Genomic DNA, 8,639 nt, shown 5'->3' with positions numbered 1-8,639 from the left:
ATAATCGCACTTGAATTTCTTTTGTTCAGTAACAGTCCAATTTTGAGGGATATCAGTATTGACACAGTCTGATATTAAACTTAACAACAGACTGCTTACTAATATCGGACTGCCAAACGGTAAATTTTGAGACTGCAGGAACACAAGAATGACATCACAGCAATTTTTTTAAACATCCGTATGTAGTTTGATGTCATAAATATGTAACATTATATACAAATTTACAACAAATTCGTTAATTATATAATTGATATTAAAGATAAATTATGATACCCCCTCCCCAGAATGCATTTTGTACCTGCAATGATTATACACAGTTCTTTTTTTAAGTCCAGTCGGCGTTTTTGAAGCTCATGCATTAAATTTGGGGAGTATTTAAATATTTCAGAAGCAAAAGGTTGAAATTCCCTTGAACGGAGAAGATTTTCTACTCGATTGAAAATGTCATGGACCATTTTGATGCTGGGTTCCTTTTTTTCAAGAGAAGAGCTACAAAGAAGAAGAAAAAATGTTATGATATACAGTATTATGCATTCTTGAGAAAGACCTCGTAAATCTCAACTGAAACTATTCCATGAAGAACCTCCTTCTTGCTGATAAATAGTACAAATTCTTGTATTCTGAATTAGTGTAGTATTGATTATATTTTCAGCGATAAAACGTTATTAAACGGGCTTTTTTTTGATATTTATTTAGGCATTGCTTTAATCTAGTGAAACATCATCCCAAAAAAAAAAATTATACAGCGGGCATTAACTTAAGCGACATTTTCAGAAATAAGGAAGCATTCATATCATATCTAGGAAATTTAGAATTTTTAAAGAAATTACAGTTTGATGATTTATTTAGTCAAGTCATAATATCTGAGAGTTTTCTTAACACACCTGCGTAAATTTTATTTTCTTGTTACTGATCTGCCTACTAATATTCGAGGTAAAATATTTTGAAAATGGAATTTAAAATACCAACTTGATGTCGCATAAAATATCCTAAATATATATAAAATAATTATTACACATGATTTAGTATCTTAAATTATGCATATACCAATGGATTCAAGGTAGTTTGATATGCCAAAATGTTTCAAAAACATTGAAAGTATCACATATGTCTTTAAAGTCAATCATTAGCACAATGATTGAAGATGCAATTAATTTTACTTTGAAAAATAATAGAAAAAATGAAAATAATTGCATTCTCACATATGGGATGCTAAACGAGAATAAAGTCCTGATGTTTTCTTGCCATTGCGTAAAGGTCCTTCTTCAGTTGTCACGGTACTAAAACATGAATCAAAGAATTATTTGCATGAAAGAAATAATGTCAACGATATGATTTATGTGATCATTGTTCCTTAATGAAGATAAAGTTTTAAGACATGTGATGCTTTTTATATTAAAAAAAGACAAAAATTGAATAGTTTTATCCCATTGTGTAGCCTACACTAACATCCGTGTACATGCCAAAAGTGGTTGAATTTGGTCCAGAGGTTTCAGAGAAGAAGCTGAAAAAGTTCAAATGTAAACGCACACACAAATACAGACAAAAATGGATAGTAATAGGTCACCTGAGTGACTCAGGTGACCTTCAAATTATGTATCAAAGAATGTCACATATTGTTGAACTTTTGCATCTTTGCTTAAGAAAACGACAGATGAAGGACTGATCGGCATTTCCTTCATTATAAGACAGAAATGGTAAGAATAAATTAACGTACCTGATTTTTAATCTTTTATTCCTTATGTATCAAACATGATATACTTTTAAGCTCCAATTTCATACATTTGTTTACATGAATTCTTTTTAGTTTTCATTTTTTTGATCAACAGTTATGACGTCACTCGTTCAGTATTCAACCCGGTGACAATTACTTAGCTATTTATACCATCAAAAAAGGAAAGATTTTGTTCCTATTATGTTTTATATGTTTCCAGTCATTTCTAGGACCTGAAATTAAACTTCAGATAAAGATATTAAGAAATCGCTATCTATAATTCACGCCATAAGCTTACTATGACGTCATATTGTATAGGCAAGTAAAATATCTGGGTGCAACCTTAACATACCTCTATATATACATGTTCAAATATATATACATCGTCTTTCTCATGATATTGCGAGAATCTATATTTATTATTTGATCTGGAAGTGTGCATGGAAAAAATTATTATGATATTTAAGAGAAAACAATTTTAATGTAGTTAAGTACATCGACACTACACAATTAATTTATTTATAAGATTTTATATTTAATACTTATTCATTTGGAAATAGGATAGAATATAATATGTACAATATAAGGAAAATTGTTCACCTTGCGTTTACCGTTCACTTGCGTTTGCGTTCCGTTCCCATTCTGTGCTCGCTCGCCGTTCAGCGTTCACTAACCGTGCATGAAGTTGTGCTAAGCGTTCACACACCGTTCAATCATCGTTCGCTCTGCGTTCGTTCACGCAGTACAGTTAAGGTGCGCAATGGAAATATCGGCACTTTTTTGTGATAAAAAATATATTCTTAATCAGGATGGCGATTCTTTTAGGTACTTTATTAATATTGGACAAATGTAATTATAGTTAATAACTACATATTGAGGACGATAAGATTTTATATTTAGACTTGTCACTCGATGCGGCAGTCACGTGATATAGCACATATACTTGTAGTATCGAGGTCACCAATAAATTTCACTAGTGCAAGGGCATAATCAAGTTAAAATTCTAAATTTAATGTATAGATATTTTCAACACACATTGTAGTTTCTGAAAAGTGCTGCGATCCTCTATAGATTCAGATATTTTACTGTTAAAATCATATTTGTATGACTGCATGCTGTATTTTTTGCTGGTCAACGGCATTAAATATAGATATAATTAATTCATTTTCAAGATTTCACCAGGATCGTAGCACTTTTCGGATACCTAAATACTTCTAAAGTCTATATGTAAAAGCTTACTGAGATCAATTGAGTGTATGCCCTTGCACTAGATCGGTTTATTATGACCCTTACATTACCCTCCGATGTACTTGCATACAAATATACGGCAGTATCAATTATATAGGAAATGTACGGAATATATATGAATAAAATCATAAAGACGACATTGCATCCAAGTTAATGGCCTCTTAAATATTTTCAAATAATATTTTATTTAATAATGGAATACATTTTTCGTTGTGAAAATATTACTTGATCTGCCTCTCACTGCATACAAACTGCGTCAAGTTTTACGAAATGACGTCACATCGACAAGTGCATCGCGATCAGTGATTTGTTTATACCTTGCTATGTGGGATTTAACTAACGACAAACAGTGTGTTATAGTAAGTATTGATATAGTTTGATGGGCTCCGATAGTTTCAAATAGCAAATTATTTCATTTTATAGTATTTAAAGAAATTTTGATTTTTATGATGTCAAAGTTAACATTTCCCGTACAAATTAGGCTCCACCCCCTTTTTGTAGCCTTAACTGTGCTGCGCAGCTTTTGCTCAGCATTTGCTCATCGTGCTCATCGGAAAACAGAACGTTTCTAGGACTGTACGTGTAAAATGCTTGGCAATTTCTGTTCCGATCAATGACTTAAGGCTTCATTCATTCAGTAATTTGTCTCTCCTAAGTCATTTTATTAAAGCATGAAAAATTTGGGGATTCGATTTCATAGGTAATGACTTTGTAGCATAATATTGTCAACGCAGATTAAGTTTGCTATCTTGAAAATGCTATTTGATATTTTCTCCACTTTTCAGTGTACATAAATGTAATATCAATGGTGTGTATTCTTTTCTTAATGTGTTTTTTTTTTTAATTTACAACACATTTTCGTGGATATGATAAAGTATGGCATTGTATACAAATTTTATAAATCAAATCCTAGGAATTGCAGTTAATGATGTGTAGCCCTGCTGAATCAAAACTCGAGATCTGAATTTAGAACATTGAATAAAAAGTTTATGCATGCAATTCTAAATTTATTAAGTTCAATTAATATAGATAATTCGTTTACTTTCCAGCGTTATAACCCAGACAAATACTGGTGGCAAAGACGGAATGAATCCAAATTGTAATACACCAAATTTATTGAATTCTAAGGAATATATACAATATATAGAAATCAATCGCAGCTCATTGCAGGCAAAAATACCTGTATCGAGTAAACCAAGTTGTCAAAAGCATATATTCTTCTTCTTAATTTTTTTTGGTAATTTTCGACCCTATAGCAGGGGTGCCCGTGGAGAAATCCATCTTAAATTATTTCTTACATCACAACCTTTCAAAATATTGTTATTTTATTTTAAGCATGCCTGTCTTAAGGACTTCTAGGTCAAAATTCATGGAAGAATCGGTACTTCAACAGACAAAATGTTGTTTTAGCCAACTTCGGAAGTAACTTTCAAAGAAACAAATAATAAATGTTAGGTTTAAAATACAAATTTGAGAAATGTAGACTTACAAGGGGTTTGTCCGGTAAAATAGTTATGTCACATTTTTATCAAAAAAGAATGCACTCAGTGAACTGAAATTTTCAGAAAATGTTTATTTATCATATTAAAATACATCTGAATAATTTTAATAAATAATAAGATAAAATAAGGATTTTATCATACTTGAATGTGCATCAGGCGGGTACAGCGCACAACCAAAAAATCGCGGCTTTATCAGGGAATATGCGAGTATTGTTTCGAAATAAATGTGTTACATAGAAAAGTTTGGGATAAGAAATTATCATATTTTAAATCAGTACGTATTGTGTTGTCATTTAGAAAATTTCCTGAATTTGTTTATCTTTTGGCAGTTTTCCAATTTTGAAATGGAAATGTGGTAACGCAAAACACCAGAAATGGCGACGTTTGATGACGTTACAAAACACCGGAGAGCATTATGTTAATTGAGTAATGATGCCTTAAGAAATTGTAAATAGTAACAAAAGATAACAAACTGTAAAAACATAAATAAACATTACAATACAAATGGAATTGATATCATTTTAAGCGGAAGCTCTTTGTTCGATTCCCCCCGTAGATCAAAACATACAGACAAACAGCTATTTGCAATAATAAAAAAATCGTTGCAGACTGTCGACAAAACACTGCCTATTTAGTTCAGTGAATGCGAGAGTACCTAACGTAACTTATAAATACAAGTTTTCATAAGGTTCCATAAGTTTGCAGGATTGGTCATTCGACTTATGGAGGAATAAAAAGTTGGTGCGTCATTAAAATTTCCGGAATTTGGGTAGGGCTTATCTAAACTTTTTAATGAAAAATGTGATATAAAGAAGACTTGTTTTTACTTTCTTTATTTATTTATTTAATGATTTCTTGAATCTAGTGAAAAATGATAAAAATAAAATAAAACGTATATATAAGTCATAAAGTAGAATGATATTTTAAGAAATTTGAACATAAACAGACAATTTTAAGGTCTGTATTGGTCCGAAAGTAGAGAGGAACCTAAATGTGTGTCTGTTTGTTTGTTTGTTATTTTACTAATCTGTAAACTTATATTCTAGATGAAATATTTTAAAAATGAAATTAAAAACTGCAACTAACAGTCGCATAAGATATCTTAAAAATGTGTATAATAACATACTATTTACAATCTTAAATTATGCAAATAACATTGTACTCAAGATACTTTAATATGCCAAAAAGTTTCAGAAACATTGTAAGTCACATTAAAAGTCAATGATTGGTCAATTTTGAGAGATGCATTGAGTTATGATGTGGTGTGATAAATTTTATATCAGAATGGGTATTTTAAGCGCTGAAAGGTTTTAATGAAAATATCTGCATTCTTACATATTCGCCCCATGAGATGCTAAACAAGGATAAAGTCCTGATGTTTCCCTGTCATTGCGTAAATGTCCTTCTTCTGTAGCTGCGGTACTAAAACATGAATCGAAGAATTATTTGCATGAAATGATATGATTTATGTGATCATTGTTCCTTAGTGAAGATGCATGTTTTAAAATATGTGATGATGTTTATAAAGAAACCACTTTTTTTTGTAAAAAATATATGACAGAAATTGTGTAGTTTTATCCCATTGTGTAGCCTACATTAACATCAGTGTACATGCAAAATATGAGGAACATATACCGGATGCATAGTTTTTGGGACATTTTCAAAAATATTACGTCTTTTAAAAGACTTAATTTGGAATTCTACAATGTGATTTCCAGAAGGGGCAAACGCAAACAAAAATTTCCGAAATTTTCCCTTTTCTCTTTCTTTCTTTTTTTTAATTTTTTTTTTTTTAAGTTACAAATATATCAGATTTTTTTTAAGTTGTTTGCAATAACAAAGAAGCTATCATTGCAGACAGGCGATAAAAAGACTGCTTATTTTGTTCAGTGAAAGCGAGAGGTCTTTCATAACTTACTATATGTATGTTCAAGTTTTCATTCGGTCTTATATGTTTGCAAGATTGGTCCCTCGACCGTTTAGGGAGGAATAAAGGGAAACTTTTGTGTACGCTTCAGATCAATTTCCGTAATTTAAGTGGGCTTAACTAACCATTTGAAGCAAAGATAAAATGTGACGTCGCTTTAGACATTTTGACGTTATCATGCATGTGCCGTAAGGCAATACCACACATAGTATATAATCATTTATCGTGGTCTGGTAATTTTTATTTCGATTTTAAGTTTTTGTTTCTAAACACAAAGCACAAATGTTCGAGGAGCAATTTGGTCTTTCTCTTGTGAACTTTATTTTTTTTGTTCGAAATTAAGAGTGTAGATAAGCAAAAATGTTCAATTAGGGGGGAAAATCGTTTTAGTGATTGATGCGGTCATGAACTACCACGCCTCACGCAGGCATAGTTCACCAAAAAGCTTCATAATTTACAGACGTTGTGCATTCTAATCTAGTACGTCGTAAATCTTCATTCACTTTTTCTATTTAGTAACTCCCTCCGTCTTGTTGATAAATAGTACATTTTTTTCTTTTCTGAACAAATGCAGTATTGAATATATTTTCTACGAGAAAAAAAGATATTAAATAGGCTTGTTTAAATTTTTTTTTATTTATGTATTTTAGAATTGTTTAAATATAGTAAAAATGATAGAAGAAACTGAAATGTATACAGTGGTCATTAACTAAAACAATATTTTCAGAAATTTAAATATTAACAGATAATTTTAAGGTCTAGATTGTATGGAGGGACGTCTAATTCGCCTTCAATGAATGTATTAAGGATAGAGAGAAAACTAAATATCTGTTTGCTTGCTTTTTTTATTAATCTGCATACTAATATTCTAGATCAAATATTTTGAAAATGGAATTAAAAATTGCAACTAAATTTTGCATAAAATATCCTAAAAATATGTATAATTACACATTATTTACTATCCTTAATATGCAAATAACATTAGATCAAGGAAGTTTAATATGCTTAAAAGTTTCAAAATATTGTAAGTTTCACAAGTCAATGATTATGACAACGCAGCAATGTTAAGGCTTTCCGAAGCTTTAAAATAAGTTTAAAACATAATATTTCATTTCGAGGTCAGTTTTGTTATTAACTTATAAGAAATATACCTAAGAATAGCCAATTTAGATCGAGGATTCTCTCAGCTTTATATAAACGTGTTCGGTAAGATATCACATGACTTATTGATCACGTGACGGTTGACAGTCAATTACAATTTCCTGAAGTATTTCACATAAACCACTTCGGCGCATCTGATTAACACAAGTTTTATAAACATATCCTTGTGTTCCCGAGGGTCATTCAATTTGCCTTCCATACATATATTAAAGATAGAGAGGAAACTAAATGTTTGTTTGTTTGCTTGCTTGCTTTTTTTTTTTACTGATCTGCATACTTATATATATTTTGAAAATGGAATTAAAAACTGTAACTTAATATCGAATGAAATATCCTTAAAAAATGGGAAAAAAATACACGTTATTTACTATCCTAAATTATCAAAATAACATTCCATTCAAGGAAATTTGATATGCTTAAAAGTTTCAAAAACATTGTAAGTGTCACAAGTCAATGATTTTAACAATTTTGTGAGATGTATTTATTTATGTTTTGGTATGATAAATTAGCAATCATAATGGGTATTTTTTAGCGCTGAAAGATTTCAATAAAAATATGTGCATTCTTACATATTCGCCCCATGGGATGCTAAACAAGGATAACGTCCTGATGTTTCCCTGTCATTGCGTAAACGTCCTTCTTCTGTAGCTGAAGCACTAAAACATAAATCGAATAATTATTTATAGGTGGACTCGTCCAGCAACATTATGAGATATAATTACTACTATATATTGCAGGCAAAATTTATTGAATTTATATTCTTGAATTTATTGAAAACAATCAAAATAAATTATTTTGTTGTATTTCCGTACTAATTTATATTTGGTACATAGATTATTTAAACAATTTATATATTTATTTTGTTTGTTTCCTGCAACAGCCTAAAATCTGAATCGGTAGATAGAGAGTCTTTTCAGATAATTTATACTTAATTCTGATGAAAAACTATAAAAAAAAAAAATTAATTGATTTTAAATACTTTAAATATTTTTAATGACATCTTTAAATTTTATTTTTTTTACCTTTTCTAATAGGCAACTGAATAATATTTCACTTTACCCAATGTTTACAACAGTTCAGGTGCCAT

The 8,639-nt window shown here is 30.1% G+C and overlaps 1 long non-coding RNA gene across 1 annotated transcript; it reads right to left on the bottom strand.

The window, feature by feature from the left end:
- Positions 1-1,202: 1,202 nt before the first annotated feature.
- Positions 1,203-8,202, bottom strand: LOC133198922 (uncharacterized). The gene is made up of 3 exons (XR_009722668.1): positions 8,122-8,202; positions 5,800-5,886; positions 1,203-1,280 (listed from the first exon to the last, which is right to left on the bottom strand). It is a non-coding gene; the product is annotated as an uncharacterized LOC133198922 (long non-coding RNA).
- Positions 8,203-8,639: the final 437 nt, after the last annotated feature.

This window comes from Saccostrea echinata, unplaced genomic scaffold, assembly GCF_033153115.1.
Source record: "Saccostrea echinata isolate AGI-Se365-2 ecotype Australia unplaced genomic scaffold, CSIRO_AGI_Sech_v1 ptg000033l, whole genome shotgun sequence".
Classification (NCBI taxonomy): domain Eukaryota; kingdom Metazoa; phylum Mollusca; class Bivalvia; order Ostreida; family Ostreidae; genus Saccostrea; species Saccostrea echinata.
The sequence above is the reverse complement of the archived record's forward strand: the minus strand, read 5'-3'. Positions and strand labels throughout refer to the sequence as shown.